We start from the raw sequence: 24,970 nt of genomic DNA, 5'->3' as shown, positions 1-24,970 counted from the left end.
TGACCGATTAATCTAGGTTAGAGACCTTAGAAGCTGCCTCTCCCTTTCTTTTTTTATGTGTATGTGAAGGCTGTAACATAAGGCTAAAATATAATTTAAAAAATAATTCTACAGAGTATTAGCACATAGACATGAAAAATAACAGAGAATGAGTGAGTCGATCAATCATTTCCTATCATTAAGAATGAAAATATGTGAAATGAATCTAAAACTGGAACATTGTAGACAAGTTAATGAAAAACTATAGACCCAGCAAGAAACAAAAAACTACATTAAGAAGAAAAAAATATAGACCAATGACAAAGAAGACTTGAACATTTTATATCATCTAATCTTAATTCCAAAAAGGTTTTAGTAGCTCTATAGTGATTAAAAAAAGAGTAAGGCAACAGCAGCTCTCTGTTATAGATATAGATTTACAGTTTTTCTTTTTGCTTTTCTTTCTTTAAACTTGATTCTAGAGCATATAATCTAATCTAGAATTTTCTGAATGTTTTTAACTACTCTTGTCGTTTCCTGTGTTTAAAGAACATACACTTTAAGGTCTTTCTTATTTTCGTGTTTTAAGTGTTTTAAGTAAATACCCTGTTTGTCAGAAGGTTCTCATGTGTTCCTCTTGATCTATTTTTTTGTTTTTTAGGTGAGGCAACCTTTGGTTGATCTCACAGATTGCAAGGACCTTGTCAGTTTACAATCCCTTATTTTTTATTTTTTATGCCTACAGCACCTGGTCTTCCTAGGTGGTCTCCCCTCCAAGTACTAACCAGGCCCTACCCTGCTTAGCTTCCGAGATCAGACAGGATCCGGCTTCTTCAGGGTAGCATGGCCATAGACTCCCTCTTGATCTTTAGCTTTTGTTCTCTTGCGCCGTAAGCACCAAAATTACAGCTTTAAGTTGAGGGCAAAGCACCCCAAACAGATTTTAAATTAGATATTACTCAGGTTGATATCTTGTTTTCTGTTCTTTTTTTTTTTTTTTTTTTTTTAAGGGTTACTGAACACTAAACATGTTTTCAAGTAAAATCTTTTTAAAATTGATAACATGATGGATTAGCTTCCCAGGGAGGGAAAACTTTCAAGTTATGTGAATTATCATTCCAAAAGAAGAACGACTAATGACCTAAAATTAGTAGAGGATTTAAAGTGTTCCCAGTGGCAGATTTCAATTCCCTTTCGATGTAAATCTGAGCGCTATAGCAATAGCAGAGCTCTCATCATAACTTACACAAGCTTTACTACTTTTTTGCAATGCTGGACATGGATTTCAGAGAATGGCAGGGTTTTATTAGTCTTTGAGGGTTGATCATACTCAAATGCAGCCTTCTGTACTCAGTGATGTATTAAACAAATAGTGCCTGAGTATCTCCTACCAAGGGATTGTGGGGGTCCCACAATTAATTTAAACATGGATCATGTCTTCACAATGCAGAGAATCTAGGAAATGAAGACAAGTACATGTGTAAATTTAATCCTGTTAGAAATCAATGACTTTCATCAGAAAACTATAAAACATTGTGTGAAATGTTCAAGGAAGACTAAAAAAAAATAAATAAAATTTAGCTTTGGTCATTGAGCTCAACATTAGAAAATCTCAACTTTGGCTCACCATTCACATTCACACATTCACAACAGATATCATTAATATTATCTCCACACACGCTTCCCAACAGAAGCTGACCTCCACTTCCAAGTCCTTCCAAACATCATTACTCAGTATTGGATAAAAGATGAAACCATTTTTCTATCCACGATTATAGTGGAAGCAAATTTTTTAAAATAAATTTCAGCCAATTATCTCCATCTGTCATTCTATTCTATAGAGAAATAGCTACAGTCTCATCCAAATTGAAAAATTCATGTTTTTAGCAATCTCATAATGATGCTAATATACTAGTAAGAAAAAAAAATGTATTGACTTAATAAATATCTTTCCTAGAAAATTGCTTGGCACATTTTAGATACATGATGAATAATTGTGGAATAAATGAATTAACTAATACTAAAATATTAACTATGTCTCAGCAACAAAATATTTCTGTTTGCCCTTGTCAGATGCTTCAAATATACACAGGATTCTTGAGTGTTACTTAATGAAAAGCTCAGTACCTTTAAAGGAAATAAACTAGTGGAAATAAACAGCTCTAATATACAGCATTCATCATGAAATTGAGTTGGACCCTATAGCAACAAGTAAGAGTTTAGCCTAGGCAAATTGGTTTATTGACTTTTTACTCAATACAGATTCCAAGGTGCCTTTAACACTTTTGTAGTTGCTTAAAAATTTAAACATAATCCATCACACACTATACAGAATTCACAGATTTTCAGTCCAAAGACTATTTGACTTAACCCTGATTTACATATTTTACAATAGTATTGGGGCTCACTTTTTAAAAAAATCTTATTTAGACTCTTCTATTCAACTTGTATTTGAAATTATACTGAGAAATGAATAAGGGACAAGATTTTCCAGGAATGATAAAGTCATGATCTGTATGGAGTTTTTCAAGCAGCCCCATAAACTACTTATGAGAATCGCCATGCCAACATAACTAAAAATGCCACATAAGTGGCAAGACATAAACTTTGTTGACCTCAGTTACCTCACATATAAAGCAATGATATCAACATAGCCTAGCTAAAGCTTTTGATGTGTTGGTAGGCTTTCGTGACGTTACAAGTTTCTATGAAGCACAAAATGCTCATAAAAGCATTTTGTTTACTACCTATAACATCCAGAAAAGTTCGTGAACAATATTTATGGAAATTTTATAACCAAATCCACTTTTGATGAACCAAACATATCTCATGTTTCTCCAGAGAATTACTGCTCTAACAGTGTCAGATACAATAATCCCTACAGGGACTCAACAAATATGGAAAGATGCTTCAAGATTTTTGAGCACAAGACAGATTTTTCTAGCATCGGAGTCACTTACTTACTTATATAGATTGTAAGTAGACCTCTTAAGATCATTTCTCTCCCCTCTAGTAACCAGGCCTGGTCTTGTAGGAATCTTCAGAACTACCTAGAGAGAGATTTTTATACATCCCATAGCTCCCAAGTATAGAAGAATGAAGACCTGTCATATCATTATTTTTTCTAGGTTCTTTATAAATAATATCATTTTGGGGGAGAAAAAGAGAGAGAAGCATTAAACCATACCAGAGGCATCTGGATATAATAGAAGATTTTCTTATCCATTTTGCAAGAAAAAGAGTAAATGTAAATTCAATAATGGTACCAGACTGAATTCTCTGAGCTGGCAAAATGTATATTTTAAAATGATTTTCTGTTGTGTGAGATCCAATTACTTTGTTAAACTGCTTTAAAATTCAGTATCAGTTCCTCCTGTCCATGATTATCAGAAAGAAAAGTATATAAAATATGTATTTTTCAAGAATTATCTTCCTAGTTATGTGAGTCATAATAAAAATTCATTACATTATATTGCTAGTATTACTTATAGTAAAATTTAAGAAAAATAAGTTTCCTACAATTTCCCATATAGCGAATTAATATAGCTTAAACAATATGCAACATGAGAAACATTTAAAAAGAGAATGTATTAGATGATCATGCTAATCACAGAAAATTTAGAAATGAGCTGAAAATAAATTAAAGAATTCATATTAAATAGCTGCACATATTTCACAGCAAAACTGTGAAGTTATCATGTCAATCATCTTACCAAACTTCTTTTTCTTTATCAATTGACTATCTTAGAGGGAATAAAAATTATCCATAATAATAATGTAGTAAAAATTCAGAGGATTGATAATAATACTTAGCATGATTTAAAAAATCATTACATACAAAAAAAATCATCAAAATATCCCGTTCGTTTGTAAGCTTCTTTGTGTTCTTTGTTCAATACATGCAATTCCGTTAAACTAAGCTAAACATGACAACTTATTTTGTGATGTGCTATTTATTTTGTACTGTATTATACTGTGTATGCTGTTCCTTCCATTTGTAGATTTTTAGTAAGTGAAAGTGAGAGAGGGAAAGCAAAGGGTCAGAGCTGACAGCAAAACTGAATCAGTGCATCTCATGCCAATGAAGTAATGAAAAACCGCACTGTTCTTACAGCGGCAATAATGAATATAAATAGACAAAGGACGTTGAATAGCGACTGGGAGAAAAAGACTGAAGCATCCATTTCAAGAAAGATCCTTTTTCTGCCATCACAGATAGCTTTGTGGACTGGCTAAATTAGGATGCCATATAACATTTTCATGCTTTAAGAGAAGTCTTTGAAAGACAGCTCTCGCGTGTTTTTATTTAAGGGATCTGATTTAATAATAAAATTTTGCTTTGTAATAGTTGTACAAGCTCAAGTCTCTCTCTCTTTCTTCATCCCTTCCTTTTCTCCTTATCTCTCCCTCTCTCCTTTTAATAAGTGTGTGTGTGTGTGTGTGTGTGTGTGTGTGTGTGTGTGTGTGTGTTTGAGGTGGCTGCTTTTAAAATGAACACTGCTAAAATAGATCTAATAAACTTTATGCTTTAATGATACCATTTCATAGAGGGCCTAAAAACAAGCCAATTTTGTATCATTAGAAAAAAAGAGCATTTTGAATATAGATTTGGCGTGATTTATAGGCCAATGTCTGGATGATGATAATGGTGGCTTAGAGGCAGTATCTCAATGGACCCTGGATATTTTAAATAATGTCAATACACTAATTTTTTATCTACCCACAGATGCCACACAAATGTATAATAACTCATCAATTAAATGTCAGAAGAAGTAGTATATTTATAATTATATAAGGTGATTTCTATTGACTAGAAAAGTTTTAATTAAAAAATAAAATAAATAATATGAAAACTATGTAAATGATAGGTTTACTAAAAATTAAGTACTAGAAATACTTGACTTTAAACATTCTAAAATTAACTATAAAGTGACAACAAATTAAGAGTATGTCAAATTGTCACTAAGAATTATTTCGTGATTTTGCAAAATTTTTCATAGCCATATAGTGAAAATTCAATAAATAGAATATCCTGTTTTATTGCTGAAAACATATTAAAGATAATTCTTGAAACTACAAACATTAAAATAAACTTGTTATTGCAATTAGGTAAGATCTTGAATTTGCTTCTGTAGTATGATATTATAAATGAATAACTTATAGGATAAGTCATAAAAATACTTAATTTTTAGTTCTCCTACGTCACTCACAAAAAGTAAAAAAAAAAAAAAAAAGTTATTTATACAGAAGAGGAGAAAGCAATATGTAACATGTTGCCCTGAATGAAGATTTATCCCGCTTAAGTTTTTAAGATATATAATCATCATTACAATTAAAATGCAACAACATGTATTTACTTTAATAATACAACTATTTTGTGATTGTCTCTTAATAGGAAGTCAATAGAAAATTCCTTCAACTTGTCATTTGATTTTGATTCTCTGAAAAAAGAATATGTCTGTGTGTGTTTACTGAACATTCTATACAAAAAAAAAAAAAAGGAATTTATAGGGTTTATTTAATAAATATTAGATGACAGACATGTTAATGAAATACTGGACAAGCAAAGGTAGTCATAATTTGAACAGAATTTGATCTCTGATAATTCAAGTATTTTTTAATAAACAATTTCTAAATACAAAGGAAGGTCAATTTTAATATTCAAAAACATTTTTGCTTACAGTAATAGACCTGACTTGCTTTAAAAAAATAGCAATAAGAATAAAAAGAGATCATAAAAAATTTTGAAAAATGAATCAACTTTCATCTAAACAGGATCGGAACAATTATACTGAAATCCATGTAGTATAAAGAATAGCAATCCTAGATAGCAAATCTGACTATTATCTCAAATAGCATAATTATCTCCTCTACTAAATACTCTATGCTTTTTTCAAAAGGATGAGCAAAGGGACTAATTCTCTGTATTATGCAAATCTCTCCTAGAAAGAACACTATTGGTAAAAACCATAGGTCAGTTTATTTCAAGATAATATATCAGGTGCCCACATTGTCAAAATACCTGCATTATAATTCCATTCCAGTTGCTGTTTTCTAATTATGAAGTTCTTCTCAACAGGAAACAATCCCACAGAGAACTGAAACAATTTATTTTAAATACTGTAAACAACAGAGAGACTTTGCTTCATAGATTTGAGATTTCTGTTCATCCTGAAAGCTCACAGCATGTCACGCCAACTGAACATACAGTGTTGATAAAGATGATAAAGATAGATTCTCATTTCGAAATGCTTTGCCTCTTGAAAGACCGTAAGCAGAGACTCAAATGGCTTAGATTCTTAGTAGTAATTACTAAATATTATATTTTCTTTTTTGTCCTAAAAATAGCTTTTACTGAAATGCAAATCGTTGTACAAATCTAAAATCTTCCATTGCACATATAGTGCAAAAATATATATATATATATATATAAATAAGACACAATTCTGGACACGAGCCTTTAAAATTGTGAATAATGGATTTTTAGGTTAATGAAATGTCTGTAAGTTTCCTGTACCACATACTAGCAATTAAACCTTATCTGCTTAAGGGAAGAAACATATAGTCACCAAACTTACTCAGTTTAGTCAATTGAGAGAAGGTTTCCATTGCTGCTTAGAGGTTAGTATACAAAAAGTCAGCCACAAGGGATTTAAAAAAAAACTTTCAGGAAAATAAATAGCTCAGTTAACTGACATATGTCCCCATACTGGACTTTTAGAATTTATAAAAATGATATCTATAGAATGCTTATATGCCAGTCCTGGCCCTAAGTGATTAATGACTAACCCATATAATTCTTTTATCTTCATTTTAGAGATGAATCACCAAAGCTAAGTCACTTGCCCAAATCACTGTGCTAGTAAGTCTCCTAGCCTGAAATTGAACTCAATCTGTCTCCTGAGTTCATGGTGTTCTAAGCAAAAAATCAAACTCAGTGGTTAGAGCCCAAGAGCAAAACGTAAAAATTATAACCTTTTGCAGTAATGATTTGACACTGGTGAGATTTTGAATTAATTATTATAAGGCACATTAGGGTTGGAAAGTGCCTTATTTTCTACTACTTGCTTTCAGAGTGTCAACAAGGCAGAATTGTTTACCGTTAGAATATATCATGTTTCACAGTTCTGTGTTCTGAGTGGAATTGTTGTTATTCTTGTTTGTTTTGTCATGAGTGGAGACTCTATCCATACGGCAAAATTTGAATAAATATCCGTATTATTATGAGAGTAAATTCCTAAAAATATTGAACTTCTGCTTAAATATTGTTTTATACTGCAAATCACAAAATATGAATTGTTTGGTCAAACCAATGAACTTCCCATAATGAAATATTTTATGGTATATATGAGAAGACAAACTAGTTTTAAATCTTACAGCTTAATTAGCAAAACTCATCTTATATCTAAGGGACTTTACATCTTTTAATTTCCATAATTGAACAAATAAAACTTTTGTAGGTGCTTTTCAGGAAAAGATGACAAAGCATAAGCATTGCCAGCAAGTCATTAACACAATCCAAAACTTGTAAGAAGGCATCAGGCATTTGATGCGCCTTTTCTTCTCTTTCCACTGGACAGCCTAGTCAAATGAACACATTCTCTACTTCATATTTCTTATTCAATTTTCCATGCATGGCAAACTTTGATGACAGTAGAGAGCCACTAATTGAACCTGATCTTGGTCACACATAGATATCTGGCACTGGTTTTCTTGGCAGAAAAATACTAGATAATCAATAGCAAAAGACTGGTTTCACAAGTGGTTATTTGTGAAACTAATATTTATATGTCATGAATGGTGAGAGTGATGTCACGTTGGAGTCACAGTGTCTGTGTTGGAATCATTGTTCCACCAATAAGATATATGGCCTTAGAAAATTTTTAATAATTTTGCTTCAGTTTCCTCAATTGCAAACTGAGCTAAAAATAGTACCTACCTTTCACAGTCGTTGTGGCTATAAATATATATGCACATGGAACAAACTTAGAACACAACTAGGCAGCCAGGTATGTTTTGATTATTCAGTAAAATATGCTATTTTATGGCGATTGTTCTAGCTATATGCTTCATTTCTGATTAATAATAATAATAATATTGAGCCTTCACCTGGACAACACACGCTCTTTGGCACCAGTCAGTTTAGACTTAAAGTTAAGATTTTAGGATGGTTGCCAATGAGTTCAAGGTAAGATTGTAATGGAAGCTGCCTGATTTATAGAGAAATGGATTTATGAATCCATCATTTAGATTATCAATATCAGATGAAGCAGTGAATACATTAATGTCAATATCTGTGTGACAGAGCACAGTACTCATAATTGTTATTTACTAACACATATTTGGGAAAGTAAACCATGTCTTCAAACTAGGGGACTATCCATTTGGTTAGGACTGAGTACTAACTAAAGGGATGTTACAAGGGATGAGCCTTCGAAATTGCTATTCTTGTGAGAAGCACACAACAATGAACATATATTTGTCTTGTCCTCTGCATATTAAAAACTAAATAGATTTAAACTTAGAGATAAGAGTCAGCTAATATTCATCATGGTATTTTCCTCTTTAAATAAACAAATCTTCATCATCTAACACTAACAAATTTGATTTATCCTGTGATATCCTTGATCAACTTGTTTCATGGTTCAGTTTTTTTACACTGCTTTATTTTATATGGGAAAAGACTAAAACTAAAAACCTTACATTAATAAAAGTGATTAAAGGTATTTCACAAGCTGACTTATCAATGATTCTATTAGTATGGTATCATGGTAAATTGACAAAATGGCCATAATTCTCTGCCCTTACGTTTCAAAGCTTATTTTGCAATGTGACTTTGCAGTCTCTCCAGTCTTGTGGAGGAGCCTATTTCTCCACACCTTAAATCATGCCAGGCCTTGGGATTTGCTTTGGCTAATGGAATAGGATGGAAGCAACATGCAACACTTCCAATCTTTGGATGTTCTGCTCTTGTTTTTTTTCTGCCATACCATGAGAATAAGCTTCAGCTAGCCTGTTAAAACAGAGTTGCCTTGTTGTCCCAGTAGAGGACAAACTAAAGAGTCTGGCCAAGTTCAGCAAAGCAATCCTCAGATGCCCCACAGTGGACCAAAGCAGAGTGAGCCCACCAAGAACAGCTCACAATAACCCAGATTAGAAGAACCACCCTACCACGAGTACATGTATATCATCTTAAGACAACTCATCTTGGGGTGGTTTCTTGTACAGTAACAACAACAACAAAAAGACTGAAAGAGTTTATTCTTTCTTATGATATGACGAATGCATGTAATGCTCAATATGTATTTATGAGAAAAGTGAATGAATCAATGCTAATCAATGTTAATATGTTATTATATCTACAAATCATTGCAGTTACTTTGTGCCAGTAATGTTCCACACATTTTACAAAAATAATCTGTTAATTTCTTCCCCAATAAAAACAGCAATGTGAAACTTACTTCTCTGGCTGTGAGTAGGTGCCCAAAGAATCACAAAAATAGGGTTTGTCTCTTCTTGTGGAATTTTTACTGAGGATAGTGACTGAACCATTGAATTAGCAGTTAAATTAGAGAAGAGGATTATTCAATTACTTGTCACCCTCTTCCTCTCTCTTTCTCATATAATTAGAGTGTATCTTTTATACTAGATGTGTTATGTTACAGTCTATTGTATTCATAGCTCTGTTTTTAGGAAGTCAGTATATTTCAGCTGAATTTTACATTTTTCTCATTAGTAACTTTTTTTAAGAAGTCTCCATTACCCCAAATTTTATTTTAAAAAAGAAAACCCAAGTTTTTAATAGTGTAGGACAGAGAAATAGAAGGAACATTTACTGATTTCAGACTATAAATATGAATATGGTCTATTTTTAGTTTTGGAGATTAAGATAACTTTAAGATAAGTTTTTCCTTGGGCTGACATCAATAATATACGATTTCCTTTTCTGTAGATTTGTTTGGAAATACAACAAACTAAAAAATGAAGCATTGTTATATTTTGTATGTTAGGGCTTAAGTGCTGGTTCATTTTGCTAGCATAAAAATTACTGAATTTTTGGTTATCCCTTTAGTGAATTTAATAATAGATATTAATATAAATTATTTGTTAATCAAGCTCTTCCAAGCAAAGGCATTTTGCATATATTCTATTATAAATACATCCAAAATCTCTATGAGAAAGGAAATTTCATACTCATTTTAAGGAATATTAATTCCTTATTCAAGTTAACATAGAGAAAAATTTGAAATCTTTAATTTTACTGATTTCAAGAGCTACCTTTTTCCCACTAGATTACAAACTAGTTTTATTCCTCTTAAGTAAGAACCGTTAACTTTTTTAGATATATACCGATATGGAATATATTACCCCAAAGCCCAAAGTAAAACTGAAGCAAAGAAAACGATTAGAAGCTCTTGTCTCTGATGCCTAGCTCAGTGGTACCTGACTCAGAGGAATATTATACTGACATCTCTTATCATTTTGACTGATGTCCTGTTTCTGTCTCAGAAGAAAAGAATATTTTCCTTCTCCTGTCATCTGTGCAAGCTAAAGCAGGCAGGAGATTGCTTTTTACTCATTCTAATTATCAAAACTGCTTTCTCACTCTCATTTCATGTCTTTGGTCTCTCTGCTGAACTACATTGCTTCAGCGATTTCGTATGCCAGTTAATGGGCCGTCTATCACATATATTTGTATCACCCTTCCTCGCTTCGCTGTGAAAAAGTAAAAAAATGCAAACGCAAAATGCATTTCTATCACCGTTTAGCCTTCAATTTACATTCTATCACCCATGTATTCGTGTCATTACTTGTACACTTTAGTGCTTAGTTATAAAAAGGAATTGTCTGGATAATTTCATCATACACACACACACACACACACACACACACACACATACTGCTTTAAGAATATATAAAGATTGTAGATAACTTGTACAACAAGAAATATAGAAAAACAGTATGAAAATAAAAAAGAAATAAGTAAATACTATTAACTTCCTATGTTATGAGTAGTTGTCTTAAGCAAATAATTATCCAAAAGCTAGTAGAAATTAGAAGTATACGTAGGATGAAGAAGAAGTGAAAAGAGTAATGGTTAGAAAATCATAATGGATTACTAAGAGGGGCTAGAATGGTCATCCTTAATTAAGTTTCTTAATCTATTGATTAATATCAAGGACGAAACTCAGACTTTCATAAATCACACAGTGTGACACCTCCAGAAAGAGAATACTGTTCTAAATATATCATATTTCTGGACCAATAGGATCCCTTTAACATGAATGTGGCCATTTCACTCACTATCTCTTTTTCTCTTACAAATAATTTCATGATAATTAATGTGATATAAATAGTCAAACTGTAGCTTTCTGGGGCCAGGAAGTAAGGTTATAATGTTAAATAGGAAGTATCATGGCATTCATATTTCAGCCCAAAGGCAGATCCACTTTTAGCACAGAACCCAATCAGGAAGGGATTCTTCCATCTGAAGGATCAGAGTATAAAACCTCCTTTTCATCACCAGAGGACACAGGGAAGTCTCACTTCATCAAACTCAGAAAGAGCTATGCATATAGGAAGAGAAGCTCTATTCTATGCATGACATGTACCTGGTAGCCAGCATACTGCAGAGATTAAAAAAAAGGCAGACCCTTCACAGAAGCACACATAAAGATTCTGTATTTTCAGGGAATTTTTGCACAATTGCTGATATAAAGTTTGAACATTTCTGCAAATAAAATTAAAAGTCAGCTCAAGAAAGCCACTTTCCAGCACAAGATCAGGGAAGGTGGGAAACAGAGGGAGACGGAAGAAACTCAGGAAGAACAAAATCAAATCCAAACTGGACATAGATGATTGCCTTAAACATATCCAGTTTTGTTTGTTTGTTTTAACTAGTTTTTGTTTTAAAAAGTGTAAAATTATTGTAGTACTCCTACTATAAATCATTTGTAGTTTTAAAAAATACATCATTCCATGTTTGTGCTTAAATCCATAGAATAAGCTCTATAATTTTCTACTCATTAATATATAATAATATAATACTCATTATAGTCTCAAGTGTAACATACAGACACACAGACACACACACACACACCCCTACAAGCAATAGTATGAAAAGAATTCTGGACTCCTGAACTCTATTTCTTCCTTGCAGTGAGGCCGCTGTTTCCCAGTGACCAGAGTGAGTTTCTAGAATAAACTTTTCCATAGAATGTAGTCCTAGGAACACTTCTATAAGGGAGATTTTTACTTTTTTACTCAAATGCTCTTATACATATTTAAGTGGTTAATAGAAAGTTCTCTTGTTTCCCTGACTAACGTACAGGCAAAATTTAACATAGACAACCTTGATTTTGCGAATCATCCACATATAATATTTTACATATAATATTGTTATTAAAGTCATTCATATGAGCCTGATTTAAGATACAACTTTATTGTTGCAAAGCTCATAAAGTAATTGTTATAAAACTGTGTTAATAGCTTTATATTAAAAATGTCCTCTATATATACACGAGGCAATAAATCCAATTATTCAGTTAGAGTGAATAGTTCAGTTCAAAGCTAGGTTTTAGATTAAACTTTTTCCACAAATAACTTCATTGCCCATCCTACTTTATATATGAAGACAAGTACTGTCTTTTGGGTAAAAATGAACCACTTTTCCATTTTATTAAGTACCAATAAAATGCTATATTTGAAATAGCATGTACACACTGTGATACATTTCTGAAGGTACCGGTGCCTTCGTATTAAACAGCTTGTCCAACCCTCACACCACCTATCCCAGTCAAAATTTACCAAACCAGCTTTGCACACAACTCTGACTTCCCTTTAGGTTGGCATATTCCTTGTTTGAGCTGGCACTAATCGATCAATACTCTCATACTTCAGCTGTTCCAGCATCAGCTAACCAGGCAGACACAACAAACAGAATTCTGGCAGCCCCTAATGTGTGTCTCTGCTATAATTCAGATGCTGTTTACAAAGAGTTTACATGTAGACCACGTCGCTCTTAGGCAGCTCAGTGCTAGGATTTTAAACAGAAAGCTTATTAGGCACACAGTCCTGCAAATTAAATCATTATAAGTAGTTGCTCAAAATAGTTTGGGAAGACAGAGTGCATAATAATGTGTTTTTATACACAAAAACTAACATTTTCTTGGACAAGATCAACGCTATAGCCAATGATAAGATTCTGGTAAGAAGCACTGAGCATTAATTCAATTAAGTCCTATATCATTTACCTATAAGAACAAACTGATGTCTTTCCAGTTTAAACCACAAAGCTTCAGAACAGAAAGGGTGTATAGAGACAAGTAGATTAATTTTCACTTGCTGCAAACATATCTGGTGAAAAATATAATTTAATACAATTAGGGATGAATGCATGTACTCAAAACTTCACATACAGTTCAATTTGTAGATCACTTTTTGATCAGATTCAATGTTGCAATCACTGTTCTGGGTGCTATGGTGGTAGAAAAATAAACAGAATTTGGTGTTTGCACTCTAAGAGCTTACAGTATGTGAGATAACACAAATATTGAGAAAGTATAAACACATGCAGTGTTGTGCTAAAAAGACTTATATCTGAGGGAATAATTCTTCCTGGGGAGATGACATTTAATCTGGATTTTGAAATAATTGGCTTTTGCCTACCAAGGAATGGAGTAGGGATGAGGGGAACATTCCAGTGAAAGGAATGGTATAAGTCAATGTATGGAGACATGAAATGGTATTATGTAGTTGAGGTTCTTAAACTGGTCCAGAATGGATTGTCCAGATTATCTGAGAGAATGAGGTGAGAAAACAAGGTACTTAAGGTTTTATTTAGTGCTATGCTAGTGTTACTTCAGGCACTTCCATTAAAATGGTAAATCACTAATATTTCCAAATAGTTCATAGAGAAGAGTGGACTACAACAGATAAGAGGATACTCTAGTAAGTTAGGTAACAGATTGTTGGCAGTGCAGCTAGAGAGTAGAAGGAAAATTGGAGAAATAGTTTAAAGACAGACTTCGGAAACACAGGTAGAAAATGAGAATAAAGAATAGAAGAAAATTCATAAAAAATTTTTTCTAAGACCAAGGCTACTGATAAGGGGGATAACATCCAAAGTATATACATATATATATACTCACAAGTAAAAACAAAAAGGAAGCAATGCAATTAAAAAACAGGCAGAGGACCCGAACAGACACTTCTCCCAAGAAGACATACAAATGGCCATCAGATATATGAAAAGATGTTCAACTTCACTAGCTGTTAGGGAAATGCAAGTCAAAACCACAATGAGATACCACCTCACACCTGTTAGAATGGCAATCATCAATAGGACAAGTAATCATAGGTGTTGGAGAAGTTGTGGGGAAAAAGGAAACCACATACACTGCTGATGGAAATGTAAATTGGTACAGCCACAGTGGAAAACAGTATGGAGGTTCCTCAAAAAATTAAGAATAGAGCTACCATATGACCCAGCAATCCCTCTTCTGGGCATCTACCCCCCAAATTTAAAACATCTGTAAAGATATATGCACCCCAAGGTGCACTGCAGCATTATTCATGGTGGCCAAGTCATGGAAACAAATGAAGTGTCCTTAGATAGATGATTAGATAAAGAAAATGTGGTACATATATACAATGGAATATTACTCAGCCCTAAGAAAAGATGAAATACTGCCATTTGCGACAACATGGATAGATCTTGAGATTATCACGCTAGGTGAAATAAATAAGGCAGAAAAAGTTGAGCACCATATGATTTTACTCTCATGTGGGATAGAAAACTGAAAGCAACAAATGAATAAAATGAACAAATAAAAACTCATAAACACAGACAATATTTGAGTGGTTACCAGAGGGAAAGGGTGATAATGGTAAAGGGGTCAAATATATGGTGACGAAAGAAGCTTTGACTGTGAGTGGTGAAGACATAAAGCAATACACAGATAATGTATCATTAAATTGAACACTTGAAACTTATATAATTTTATTAACCAATGTCACCCTAATAAATTTAATAAATTTTTTAAAAAGGGAACAAAAAACACTCTAAATCAGTTTTTTTAAGTGGAAGAGTGGTAATATGTTATTGATACTTATTTGACAGTCAAAAGTACTATACAAACTTTCCCCTCAAATGCATACATACATACATGCATACATACATACATAAAATATCCTTCGACATCATTTAAACTTTCAAATTATAGAGCTATATTGCAAAGAAATATAAGAAAACAGATGTATAAAACAATGATATCTCTCAAGCAATATACTTATCAAAAGGTAAAGAACACTGGTCTGGCAATTAGCCATATGCTTTGTAAGAACTTTATTATAGTTAATGTTAAATATTCAACATGAAGGTAGCATTATACACATTTTATTTTTCTCTGTTTGTCCCAATGGGAGTACTAATGTAAACATCGAGTTTAAAAAAAGTATCCCTAAACATTAACAACCCTTCGGTGATTATACATTATATTTTTATTAGATAATTCTATATAAGTTACAATGAACAAGAAGTAAACATTATCGACTGTGAATAATCTAGATCTTATGAATCTATCTCCAGAAGGTAGATTTTTATTATTACTTCTAAAATATAAAACCCAAGAAGGCAGAGAAGATGAAAATATCATATTCAAATTACTTATACAGATACACATACATGTATCTGCGTGTGTGATGCTTGATGATCATCCTAATATCCCTTTCACAAGCCCTTTTCACTTTCATTTACAAACGCTTTTCCTCATTGTTCTAGTTTAAGAGTAAATCTTCAACATCTATACGCTGATGCTCTGGAAAACGAGGCCTCTTTCCGTTAATCTCAATAGTCCCAGAGAGGTTAGCAAAATAAAGCATTTCATTTCTACATTTTTGCACTTGACTTGGCTTTAGACTGATACTAGATGATATTACTACTTTGGGGAAGAGGAGAATAAAATAAAGAATAAAATTACCATTTCAAAAGTAGTTACATCTTGGGGCTACTATACCTATAAGTTTTCATTTAAAATAACAACTCTAAGAATGATGCCTATTGCTGAAATTCTCAATGACTCATTCTATTTTAACTAATTCTCTGTTACTGGCAGATATGAAAACATTAATAGGGCTTGAGAAATGCTCCACATGGGTAATATTTAAGTCATTAGGGTCAGAGCAATGTGAAGTTTTGCATGCATAAAGAGATGAGTTTGTTACAGCAAAGTATTCCTACTATGTCCTTTCATTTGTAATATAGAATTATGCTTGGCTTGTCCTTATTTTACTGTGAGAGTATAGAGATGCAACATGCACACAAGGGGACCACCTCATATATCTTTGACTCATTCAATAAGCTTTACAGTGCCTTGCTTTTATAAAAAGAATGTTTGATGCATTTATGGTCTATGCTCAGTTATAAATGTTTCAACTGAAGGAGAGAGTTAAAGGTCAGTGTTTAATCTGCTAAGATAAGACTTTTCATACTTAGAAATAATAGCGCGATATGCAGAAATTCAACACTCACATATTGTAAGGAATCTAAATAATAACGAAGAGTAGTAGGCTATCCAAAACTCTGAATAAATAAGGTTTAAGGCACTTGCACTTAGACACACTTGACAATTGTTAATTGTTTTTTCCCCTAAGTATACTTATTGCAAAGAGTAACAACAACAACAACAACAACAACAACAACAATTGTTTAGTAGTGTCTTTCTTTCTCTCTCTCACACACACACACATCCAAATCTTCTCATTAAAATGCATGGATACCTGAATTAAACCTACAGGTATAATTTAAAGTGATGCCTGAATAAGTTCTGTTAAAAAAACTTTTTTTTAAAATAAGAATACTGCTTTAGATATAACAGTTCAAAACTCAGTTCATAATTAAATACATATGATGGATTTTACTGAGTGCTTAATGCATGTAAAATTCCCTTTGACAATTCAAATTTAAACTCACTTTGGTTCTTATAAATCTTGCAAGAGTATAATTGACTTAACATTTTTTTTTCCAAAATAGCTAATACATAACTTTCATTTCTATCTGGATTTTCATACAAATGAGAATAAGAAATGAAGGAGGAAAAAAAGGTACCTGGTAATAATCAACAGAGAAGCAGCTTGGGAAAACCAAATGCATTTTTTTCCTCTCCTGTGCAGTCTTTTGTTAAGTTTTTTGGTGATTTTGAATATGATTCATTACAACCAACACAGTAAATAGGGTAAAATTAATTTTAGAGTTGCAAATATTCTGATAGGAATCAGCAAAGAGAATGCTCCAGGCAGAAATTAACAATTTTTCTCTGGAGATTATAAAACCAATTTCCCACATGCCAAAGATATAAGTAAATGTATGTGCAAAACTATCTAGATAAAACAGTATTTTTCTATAACTTTAAGTACAAACAATTTATATCATGCCACAGTTCTATTTCCTTGACTTGTTCACTTATAACTTGCCCAGAAAATTGGACTGGAGTGAAAAAAAGCACTGAAGGGGGAGCCTGGAGTTTTGGAATACAATTCTGTTCCCAGTTCATAAACTTGAATTAGCCCCTGTTAATTTCTCTAAAACTCAGTTTCCTCTAAAATGAGAGGATAAAAGCAGATTAACACTAAAAAAGCCAGAATTCTAAAATTCTGCTTCTGGCTTCCAATGCTTATCCATGTGAGAAAGAACATGTATCTTACTTATTAGCGAGTGACCTGCTTTCTATTAAGATGTCTCCAGTAGTTCTACTTCTGAAACTAAGAGTGGACATAGCATATGCTCCAATAATAAGAGTCATATCATAGCAAATTTCTTCTAGGATTTATGAGCTCATCTCAGTGTTACAGAAGTTCATTGCCTGCAGAAATACTTAGCGTTTATTTACTTTTTTGTTTGACACTGACTTAAATTACCTCCCACATTTTTTCTCTGAACCTGTTTCAGCCCCACTGATCTTACAGCACCCCTATATCTTAGCTAAACTGCTCTTCTTGAGCAAGTCTACTTACTGAAATCTACTTCTCTTTTAAACCCCAGCTACATTTTTTCGCTTGTCTTTGGGACCTTTCCTGAATGAAAGAAATCCGAGCTAATATTTGATTATGCTTCAAGCTAGGATTTGAATGAACTTGTATTTCTCATCTGTGTATGGTGACTGCGGTGGAGTTTATATGACACATCCACAGCAAAGTAGCAAGGGTGAAAAACATACTCATCCACGTTGTATTCCTTCCTTCTTTCTTTCCTTCCTTCTTTCCTTCCTTCCTTCCTTCCTTCTTTCTTTCTTCCAGTATTTGCCTTGTCCTAGCCATGATATAGGCACAAGATTAAACACTGTTAATGTAAACATAAATCAATCATAATCTGAAAGAAGGGACAGGCACATGAAGATAAATAATCACAATACATTATTACAAATGCTAATGGAGACATGTCAAGTCTTCTTTTCATATTTTTGGTTACCAGTCAGTATGGCAAGAGCATGGGCTTAGGAATGTAAGGGACCTACCTACTCCACTCCCTAGCTGTGTAGTTTTGAGATGTTTTTTAGCTTCTCAGGGGCTCAATTTCCCTGCATGTGAATTGGGAAAATAATATTCTCCTCCTTAGTTTTTAGAAAGAATTAAACATATAACATATCACGTAGTAAGCAATAAATACATTATGTATGATATATGTTTATAGATATGTCTATGCCTAAGATGTGACTGTATGTATCTTGAGGGCAAAGCCTCTGATCCACTATCAATCACTTTTCCTAACATGTATCTTACATGTAGTAGATATTTAATAAGTATTTTTAAATGTATGACTGCCCAGGGTTCCCTGACTTTTTTCTGAGTGTATTTATTTGCCTATCCAGCCAGGCCAAACAGCTTTAGACAAATTCTCTCTGCAGACACATGTTGCTTGTGTAATGGAAATCCACTTTACCCAGACAGCAGGTTAAGCCAAACTCAGATCTACAATATTGGTTAGATGTGAGTTCACTTTTGTCTCCTTTTAGGCTGCATCACTAATGCAACATCCATGCTCTGTAGTGTATTCCAGAGTTACCCAGACTACGTCTATGGCAGATGAAATCATTATCTCTCTCTCTGTGTTATAGACCGAATTGTACACTCACCGAATTCATATGTGGAAATCCTAACCGCTGATCTGACTGTATTTAGAGATAGGACCTTTAAAGAGGTGAGCAAAGTTAAATGAGCCGTAAGGGTAGGGACCTAATCCAATAGGGCTGGTGTCCTTATAGGAAGGCAAAGAGACATCAGGGGTATGAACACACAAAGGGCCATGGGACAAAACAAGAAGGCAAATAGCTGCAAGCCAAAGAAAGAGGCCTCAGGAGAAACCAAATCTTCCTATTCCTTGACCTTGGACTTCCAGCTTCCAGAACTGTAAGAAAATAATTTTTTGTTGTTTGAGCCCCTCGGCCTTTGGTGTTTTGTTAGGGCAGCCCTAGTATACTACTACATTCTGTATTAAAATGCTGGCCAAGTATGTATCTAGCTAATCTATTTTATTTTAGATGCAGAAGGGACTATTGGAAACAAGTTAACTTTCCTGATAACCAAAGCAAGAAAGAAGACCAACATTGATATTATGTGTTTACTATCTACCTGTTAAACAACTTTGTAATGAGAGGAAAATTAAAGTGACCAAACTGATGTGACCCAAGTAGTCTGGTTTCGGACCCCATGTATATCCACAGCACTATTCTTCCCACCAGTTCTAGCAATGGTTAGCTTTGTGGCTGTGTAAAATCTGCTGAATCTTTTTGAGTCCTTGCAAATTGAGTGTTGTAACATGTATACTGCATAATTATTGGAAAAATTAGTAATAATGCATATAAACTGGTAAACATTAAGTGCTTAATATACAATTCTTATTCTGTGGTGTTTTCTAAACATCGACTCAGATTGTGCTAGAAATACATTTCATAAAAATAGCTGACATTTAAGCCTGACTTTTCCAGTGGTCAGTTATAAAAACTAGAAACAAAACACCATAAGAGATGATAATACAGTTTAAATATGGGAACAGGAAAGCTAACTGGTGTCTGTGGTTTGCCTATGTGGGCAGTGACATCACTGTGTAGTGGAATCAACAGCTACTGGGACATAATCCCAAAATGTTGATTCCATTTTTCTTCTCTCTGGGTAAAGAAACAAGCCTAAGGTTGCCTGAATAGAAAGTAGATTGGGGATGATCACTGTGTAAATTACATAAACATCTAATCACTATGCTGTATACCTGAAACTAATATAAAATGATGTTAAATGTCAACTATAATTGAAAATTTTAAACAAGGGAGGAAGTGAAGGGAAATAAGAGGTACAAATTTCCAGTTATAAAATAAATAAGTCATAAGATGTACAGATAGGAAATATAGTCAAAATATTTTTTTTAAAAAGCAGATGAATGATTTGGTGTTACAGTGCTACTCCCAAATATATTCCATTAGAATAATCCATGGCCTAAAAGATCTTTCTTAGAAAATCATTTATTTAGATTAAGAATCATCTTGTCTCGAAACATGGAAATTTCCTTAGTAAGGATAAAATAACAGTGCTTACACCTTAGATGTGTTGAGCCACCAATAACTTTGCTTTAACTTAAAAGAAATTTTCTATTTCACAAATAAGACAAGAGCAGATTATTATAGCCAACATCGGAAAAGGGAAAAAATATACATATAAAGGTATGTCAGCCTAACCTGCCTTTGAACAGGCCAGCTCTTTTCTCATTATACTTTAATTTCACTTATTGGATTCATCAGGTAGATAACTTGAGGGTGAAATCATTAGGCTTCACCAGAAAAAGACTGAATACATACTTCGAAGGGGGAAAAAATAGCCAAATCTATATGGTCAGTGCATATGTGTTGAGAAAAGAAGTGGATTTGTTTGTTTGTTTGTTTGTTTTAAAAATAGGAAGACATCAGTGTGTCTTCATCTAAAAAATCAAGAGGCACATATCTTTTTGTCAGAGTTTAGTGGATGTCATAGGAAGACAACTTGGGGAAAATTTGTTTTATCCAAAACGGATTATGCAATAGTGGTATAAAATGTTCTCTCAGTGGAAAGATAGATACTTAGGCAGGCAGGCAAGCAATTTATAGATAGGTGATATAGATATAGAGTCAAATGTTATGACCCAACAAAGAGCAAGACCTAGGCAAAAGACACCAACAGAAGTCATTTTGGAAGACAGACAAGTATAGATGACTGATAAGAACCAGGTTTTCTAAGTCCATCGATTCTCAGTAGGAACCAAAAAGTTATAAAACCCCCTGCAAATGTCCCCATTGAAATACTCCCCATCCCTTTGGCCCCCATCCTTAATCATCGTCAGATTCAATACTCAGGGCAAAGGTGAGGGTGGCAAGCAAGGACACACTAGGTCAATATAAGAATAACCTAATAGAAAAGCACATACATACACATATTGACGGAAAAACCTATTAACAGAAAAAAAAAATCAAAGAAATGTATTTATTTTTCATTAATATTCTCATAGCGATCAATTATAGACATTTAAAGAAAGTATATAAATTGTATTTGCTTATTTATCTCCCCTAGGTCACAATAAACTCAAAAACAAGTTTTGTGAGCTCACAGAGAGCAAGGATCATAGGATCTAATCACCTGGGTTGTTCTTTTTCTCACATTGTCAAATGTCTAAGGTTTAAAGCTATCATTTACCTGGTTATGTTTTACTTTGGGAAAAAGTTTATTTTATCCATATATCATTTTATGCCTAAAAGCGTGAGATTTGGTTACTACTACCTAAACTTTTGAAGCCATGAAATTATTTGTTTTTAAATTCTAGGCATAGATTTAACTCAACCTCCTGAGGCTATAAATCTCACAGGTTGATTATATGGTACCAAAAAAAAAAAAAATCTAAATTCCCTAGCCTTTAATTTAATTGAGAGTATTTATTTTACCCTGCATTTTGGGACAAGGTGAAAAGGAGGTTCCTCTCTCAGTTCTTTTTATATCCTTCAATTACTTTCTAATTTTTTTCCCCTACGACCCAACTTTCTATTTTCATATAAGCTTGGTCACATCCTTTTCCTTTTCTATATTGGAAAGGTGACTCGAATCTTGGCGAAAGGCAAGTACAAAATAGATATTCTGGAATATTTAAGCTAGACACTTTCTAAAAATCAGAAATAATTCTAACCTCTTGCTCAAAACTTATTATGGCAGGAGAAGAATTTTATATAATACAAATAACTGAGAATATTTTGGGGTCTACCAGGTATCTTTACTTGTGTTGCATGCTACAATACATGTTATTAGAGAAGTTATGCTATTAATATTTTAGGACTTATTTGGGATCCGAAATGCTAGGCAGATTATTTCCCTACAAGTTTCCTATTTGCTCTTAGTTCACTGACACCAAGTTAAATGCAGCATCTGGTAATGGGAACATCATGGCAAAACTACTTCCAGCCTAATAGGTAAGGATTTATAATATCCTTCTCAAAGTTAACAAAGTAACAATATATCAATAAATGGTCAAGCATGAAACAATCATTCTGTAATAATTATCAGAAGAACACTAACAAAGCAAGTTTACAAATTAATAAAAAATTTCCCAAACGTTATAATAGGGTACAAGGCTTCTTCTTATTTTTTCTGATTTAAAAGCATATTCTTTCCCTATAGAAAGCCTTGGTTGATTGCCTCACTCCCAGGTCTCATCCACCAGTACATGGCTCTTTGTCAAGACTATGCTCTTCTTCACCTTTAGAGGAGTGTTTTTTGATTTTTAAATAAATACTTATGCTAAAATCACTTTTTAAAATATAAAAAAGAATGATTTCTTGTAATTCTCTGCCATAAAGCAGACAGTTAGAAAAAAAAGACATGAATAAAAGTTATTTTAGAAGACAGAGAAAGTATAAGTGCCTGATAAGAACTAGGTTTCCTCGATGGGCCTGCGGAGAACATTTCTGAGGTTGTTCTATCCTAAGTAGGAATCAAAGATTTATAAAATCCCTTGCATGTGCTCCCTTTGACCTACTCCCATTCCCTCTTGTTCCTTATCCTTAATCATCCTCAGATTCAATACTCCATGGCAAAGATGAGAGTGGCAGGCAGGGACTCACTAGACCAAAGAGATATATGAATTTAAGATAGGTACAAAATCTACCATGGGACCAATTCTTATAACCACAATTACTAGTCTAAAATAAAGGAAAGAAAATGGTACCAGAGATATTTAAAGCTAAGGTTTCAACCATAAAGAAATAAAAATAAAAAATAAAAATATCTGCCTAGTGATCTATAATTCAGTTCTCTATTACATCTTTGGCTTTCATACAGGTCAAGGTCTTTTTTGTTGCTGAAAATATATGCTCAACTACTGTATTTGATTTTTCACCTTATAGCTACACCTTTACTCAAAAGGTTACTAGTTTGGCTGTCAATATTTAAGCCTGAGGATCTTGTTATTTCAAACAACAAAAGAATTACAGGGCAAATTGACATTCGAGGCTAACTCTGAATAACTCGTCCATAAGACATAACGTTTTGGTAATATTGATCATAAAATTTAAGTTGAATGTTTTAAGGATTTAAAGGAAATGTGCATTGGCTTCAAGCAATGTTTTGGAGGAGCGGCCTTCAGATGAACCACACATACTTTTTTGTTGTTGTTGTGTTCCCTATCAGTGGTATTTGGATGAAGGGCAGGATTTTCACTAATGTTCTTCCTAGTTCCATTTGCCTCTAACAGATGCTGTGAAACCGCACCCAGTCCCACTGCTGGATATGCCTTGCTGGTTTGTTTCTGTTTATCAGAAACATTTTCTCTTATCTCAGTGTGACCCGTCTGCAATTCTGCAGTATAAACTCAAACGTTTTTTATCAAGAAAAGACACATGTCTCCTCATAATCTATTGTTAAGAATTTTTATTCTTGAAGACATGCTTTGCTATTTTGTAGCCTTTTATTAATTTGTCTTTAACATGACATGTAATAGCTGGAGAAATGATGATCATACAACTCTCTCTCTTTTTGTGTAAAATCTGAATTGATTGGTTCAGCTTCATATCAAGATGTCTCAAATGTTGCTGTTCTAGAGATCGTTGTAAATATCTGCACAGATTCAAATATTTGGTTCTAGATTGAATTAGCTTTGATGACTTCGTTTACTGAGAGATTTTCTAGAGGGTAGAACTGTCACTTCATTTCCTCTATAGTCAAAGTAATTTACAAATGGTTTTCAAATATATTATTTCACTCAATCCTTCTAAGGATTCTAAGATACAAGTATTATGAACACTATTTTGAGAAGGTGTAAATGTGCAGATGAAAGTTACAGGATATCCCCAAAGATAATGACAGAAATAAGTTCAGAATTCATGTTTTCCAACAACATGTCTACCATAAACTTGAAAAGGAGAATGAAAATGGGAAGATCATGTAAAGATTTCAAATAACACAAAGATTTATAAACAGTTTCGATATTACTTTGTGATATTTCATTTTGTTCACAGAAATATTTCCCACATATTAACTCATTTAATCCTCATAACTACCATAGAGGGAATAAGAGACTCTTTGGCACACATCGTTGCCTCTCAACATCTCAAAAGTGTAACTTCTTTAAGACCACACAGCTATCAACTTGGTTATCGGAGGAATCAAAGATGAATTGAAATGTAATTAGATGTATTTACAGTGATACTTTTAAGAAAAGCTTATGTTTGAGTTTTAAGTTAAAATATTTATCTTCCAACTAATATATAGATAGAAATTTCACTATACCTTGCAATTTTATTTCCATAATTTCCAACCAAGTCTGTAGAAGACAAATATACTTCTCATATTGCTCAGAAAAATCCCAGTTCCACACAATATTCTACCACTTCAAGATGTACACTCCAAAGATGTACATTTTTAAATGGCAGAAAGAAGAGAAAAGAAAGGTATACGTCATTGACTCCCTATCAAACTTCACTGGGCATTT

The 24,970-nt window shown here is 33.1% G+C and overlaps 1 protein-coding gene and 1 pseudogene across 1 annotated transcript in view; both read right to left on the bottom strand.

Moving 5' to 3' along the window:
- Positions 1–24,970, bottom strand: part of PCDH7 (protocadherin 7) — a 410,853-nt gene that overhangs the window by 21,863 nt on the left and 364,020 nt on the right. The window lies entirely within an intron of this gene.
- LOC111744188 lies at positions 716–834 on the bottom strand (annotated as a pseudogene).

This window comes from Pteropus vampyrus, unplaced genomic scaffold (genome assembly GCF_000151845.1).
Source record: "Pteropus vampyrus isolate Shadow unplaced genomic scaffold, Pvam_2.0 Scaffold5, whole genome shotgun sequence".
Classification (NCBI taxonomy): Eukaryota; Metazoa; Chordata; class Mammalia; order Chiroptera; family Pteropodidae; genus Pteropus; species Pteropus vampyrus.
The sequence above is the reverse complement of the archived record's forward strand: the minus strand, read 5'-3'. Positions and strand labels throughout refer to the sequence as shown.